The sequence below is a fragment of the Theropithecus gelada genome, chromosome 20, assembly GCF_003255815.1.
Source record: "Theropithecus gelada isolate Dixy chromosome 20, Tgel_1.0, whole genome shotgun sequence".
Lineage (NCBI taxonomy): Eukaryota > Metazoa > Chordata > Mammalia > Primates > Cercopithecidae > Theropithecus > Theropithecus gelada.
Genome location: NC_037688.1, coordinates 21,150,223 through 21,155,465, shown reverse-complemented (window position 1 = coordinate 21,155,465; position 5,243 = coordinate 21,150,223). Strand labels below are relative to the sequence as shown.

General features: G+C 30.6%; 1 pseudogene; it reads left to right on the top strand.

Annotated features, from left to right (window-relative positions):
- Positions 1-3,703: 3,703 nt before the first annotated feature.
- Positions 3,704-4,093, top strand: LOC112614604 (annotated as a pseudogene).
- The last annotated feature ends 1,150 nt before the right edge of the window (positions 4,094-5,243 follow it).

Here is a 5,243-nt window from a genome sequence, read left to right as displayed (position 1 = left end):
GTTTAAGTTGTGTCTTTAATCATTTTTAAATTGGGCTGTTTGTGTACCTATCATTGAGTTGTAAAAGTACTTTATAATTCAAGATCCAGTTCTGTTTTGATTATTGTTTCAAGTTAAGTTCTTCCATTTCTATTTTCTAAGTTTTGCTTTTTCTGAGAGCAAATCTTACTAATTTTGTTAAAGTCAAATTTTTCATTTTATAAAATGTTTATGTACAGTGATTTCTGTGTTCAACATAAGAAAGCATTCTTTACCTCGAGGTTGCAAGCACATTATATTATGTGTTCTAAAATGTTACATTTAGATGTTGATATCTCAAGCTGTTTTATGATATAAGTAAGCACTCAAAATTATTTATACCTTTACTCACTATTCATTGATCATGTATTTATCTGGACACTATTCTGTAACTCTAAATTATTTGTCTTTCATTACATCAATGCCACATTGTATTGATTATGGTAGCTTTATTTTAGCCTTGAAATAAGATAATTCAAGGCCTTTTGATTATTTTTTACAAAATTATTTTTGCTAATCTGGATCTTTGAATTTCCATACAAGTCTTAGAATTTAGTTGTCAATTTTCACAAAACAAACTTCTGGAAATGTAATTTGAATGATGTATAATACATCATTTAAATTTGGGAAGGATTGGCATCTTAATATTGAGACTTTTAAAACACATACACGGTTGGTAACTCAACTTACATACGTCTTCTGCAATTTCTCTAACAAAAATGTTATTAGTTCCTTTAATTATCTATTAAAAATGTATGCTTTCTTTGTAATATATTTTAAATATATTTTAAGTTTAATGTTACTTCCCTATGTTGTTGAATACCTAAATGTACATACATATACTTATACACATATATTTACATATATATTTCATGCTTTTCTGTATTGGTATTGCATCCTAGAATTTTGCTAAATTCATTTGTTTCCTATTCATAGCTTTGTATTTTATTAGATTTTTAGATTACTAGATTTTCAATGTAAATTACTAGATACTTGGCAAATAATGTCTTAGTTCTTTTTATGAAGGCCTTGTTTTATCTCTTGCATTATTGAAATGGCTATAAACTTTAGTACAATGCTGAATAGAAATGAAGAAAAATAGCCTTGCCTTGCTTCTGGTAATAGAAAGAAAGTGATCAAAATTAACTGTAGATTATGATTTTGGCTGCAATCATAGTTGCCTTTATATATTTTGAGAAAGTTTCATTCAATTCTATATCTAGTGTGCTGAAAATTTTGTCATAAATTGGTGTTGAATTTTTTAAAATGCTTTTTCTATCTGTTGACTTTTCTCCTTTATTCTCTCTTTTTCTTCCCTGAATGTTTGTTAGAATTTAGCAGTGTGTTATTAAAAATATGGTAAGAAATTATACCCTCCTTTTCTATATTACAAAAGTATTTGGGTAAATTAAATATTATTTCTTCCATAAATATTTGACATAAATCCCAAATAAATTCAATCTTGGACAGAAACTTTCTTTGTGAAATTTGTAATAAAAATTTAAGTTATTTAATACTATTATTATCCATTTCATCTTATATTAGTTTTGTTAAATCGGATTTTCAAATACATACATTTAATGTAACTTATCAAATGTAGTACATATTTTTACATAACATTTTCTTTCTATTCTTTTGCTTTATATAGCACATGTAGTGATATTCCCCTCTATTGTTTAATTTCTCTTTTATTGCTTCTTGATTATTCAAAATATATATTTATTGCTTTATTTGACCTTTTCAAATAATCAACTTGAAGCTCTGTTGATTTTTCTCTATTGTGTTTTTTCCTGTTACATGAAATTTTTCTTTATCCAAATTATTATATTTCTTCTTATTTTGGAATATGCATAATATCTTTTGATAGTTTCCAAATGTAAAAGCTTAGATTATTATTTTGAACTTTTATCTTTCATGTATAAATATATAGCTATAAATTTTCCTCTAAGGACTGCTTTACCTGGATCATGTTATTTAATATATTGCATTTTAATTTTCATTTACTTCAGAATATATTATTAATATTTATTTATGGTATTTACAGCTCTAATAATTTATTGATTTCCAAGTTATTTATTAGTATCACATTCTGTTTCCTCTATTGGTTATATACACATGCATAAACACATAGAAACATACAAACCATATATTAATATATGCAGATAAAATGCATTTATATTTTATATATTGCATATAGTATACAAATATAAATATTACAAGTTTATGAATATAAAACATATATAATTATATTATACTAATTATGTACACACTTATATATAGAACTTCACATTCCAATTTAGATTGATTGGATTAAATAAGGCTATATATTGAATTCTTCAGAAGAGCTACAATTATTACTACTACTGTATTTATGCACACATGTATATATTTATTCCAACCTACTTATATGGATATAATTTTTTTAGTATAATTGGGTACCCTTATAACATAATTGTTCTATTATTGTTTTATGTAATCTACTATTCTATATATGTTAGCTTTGTTCTAAACTGCTAAAAAAATTGAAGAAGTTAAGAAAAGATACAAAAATATAATTTTATATTATCTACATGTTTGTCATTGTTGTGATCTTTCCTTTCAGTAGATCATATTTTCATTTTGGTATCATACCCTTTCAAACCAGAGATTTCCCTTCCCTATTTATTTTCATGTAGGTAGGCCAATGATTTTTTTCCTTTCACTGTGCTTGTAAACCCTTTTATTAAAGCTAGTTTGTCCCCTGTTCCTGTTTGAAGTCTCACATAAGTCTTGCTCTTCTCTGTTCAATCTTAGTTAATAAGTTAGCTTGTCATTTCCAAGCCTCCACAGCAATAGTTTAACAATTAAAATGTTGACACGAGTGTAATAACCAGCACTCTGGTCTTAATTTATAGTGGTATCTTCTCTACTCTCCCAACTCTGGCTCATGATAGGTAGAAAGTCTGCATTGTGACCTGGGGTTGGGTTTACATTATCTACTTCCTTTGCATTCTTTCCCTATTGCCATCTTCTAAGTTTTTAGTGGCACATTTGTTTTAATTTCACCAGGTTCTGAATATGTATTCATGTATTGGGAGTAGGGAGGTCATGCATGGTAGTTAAGAAGGCAAAAAAAAAAAAAAAAAGATCTAACTTGATTGACACTGCTGCAGTTTTTGTCACCAAAATCTTCCTGGAGGCAAATTTAACATTGACTACGTTTTCCTTGGAGTGATCTTTGAAGTCTGTTTTAAACCACCATCACTATGACTAGCTCACTTTCATATCAATGTATCAGATGAGAATACACTCTTGGGAGGCCTCTGATTCTTGGTCTCTCGTTCTTAGAGACCCATATGAAACATAATTCCCCTTTTCAGGCCCTCATAGCCTCTCTCAACATCCATTGATCCCTGTAGCATTTTCCCAGCCTCTTCTCTACCATTAAAACTGGAAATGTGATGTAGATGGTCAGTGGGCAAAAAATTACTTCCTACATTTTAGTTTGTTATGCTGTTGCTATGGGCTTGCCTTGTAACTCTAGAATTTGAGGGCATAAATTAGAAACCAGATAGTTGTGTTCTCTCACTCCAGGCCATCACTCTAGGTTTGAGTGAGGAAGCATCTACTCTCTCTGTTCCAAAGCCACCTAGTTTCTCATTTAAAAATTACTGTTTAACTCTTTCTGTCATCTTTCTGTGCCACAATGGTACACATGAATGTCCTGGCTGATGCCCTCAAGAGCATCAACAATGCCGAAAAGAGAGGCAAATGCCAGTTTCTCATTAGGTTGTGCTCCAAAGTCATCATTCAGTTTCCAACTGTGATGATGAGGCATGGCTACACTGGCAAATCTGAAATCACTGATAGTTGCAGAGCTGGGAAAATTGTCGTGACCCTCACAGGCAGGCTAAACAAGTGTGGAGTGATTAGCCCCAGAGTTGATGTAAAACTCAAAGGTCTAGAAAAATGACAGAATAATGCGCTCCCAGTCTGCCAGTTTGGTTTCACTGTACAAACCTCAAGGGGTGTCATGGACCATGAAGAAGCAAGATGAAAACACACAGGAGGAAAAGTCCTGGGATTCTTTTTCTAGAGATGTAATATATGTTTACAAATAAAATGCCTCATGGACTCTGAAAAAAGAATTACCCTTTAAATTACTAACTACCTCAGACTTTCTATACCATGACATTTGTATTGAGATAAGGATAACAAAACTGGTTTCTGATCAAATGTCAATGATATCTGTGTCTTTGAAATAAGAGTCTAGGCTTTCAAGGGACTATTTCAAATGGGAAAATATTCAGTTGTATATATGAGCTTACAGATTTTAGATAATTTATTCGCAGTAGTTATTAGTTATAAACTAATATTAACTTTAAGTTATGCTTTTAAATTAGCTTGTAAGATCAAAAATATTACAAAATTGATTATCAGTAATTTGATATTCTCCTTAAGACTTATTTCATTAACAAGAAGGATTTTCATCTCAGGCAACTGTAGCCCTGGTGTGTTCATTGTTACAGACACCAGATGCTCCCCCTTTACTTCTCATAGTCATTTCCCTTCTTTTAAGATTGTCTATCCATCAGTATCATCAGACTAAATCACCTTGGACCAGGCCCATCAAAGGCTCTGTTGGCAATGTCACTGGGACCATTTGCAACCTAATTAATCTATCTTTGTGGTGCCTCAAAACAGCACACACACTGCCTTAATTGCTACAACCTCACACCCACTGGGGACCACAAACAGAGAATAAGCAGACTCTGTTACACCCTGCAACTCCTGCATTAGCATCATTTACTGCAAGATTAATGAGAGAAGCTGAGAAAGCCAGAAGTGTGGAGCAAAACCATAGGTTTGGGCTTGAGAAAGCTTCCCATGCCACTTACATAGAGCAACAACTTGACTACTAATGTAAGAGTTAAAAAATGTACACACTTTAGACACATCACTTACTGTCAATGAACTTTACAAAGTTTTAAACCTGATATTACTATTATTCTAAATACCTTCAAAATTAAAACTCTTTTTCCTTAAATGTTTAAATTGTACTTTTATGTGAAGTAATCACATTTTGTACATATATATTAATTTTGTTGAGGACATAATTTATGATTAATGTGTTGGATGTAGTGATTCTGAAAGGAAAAACATGTTTAGACTGTAAACATTTCTAAAAATGACTATATTAAAAAGTACATTCAACCAAAAGCAAAAATAAATAAATATCAACAGCA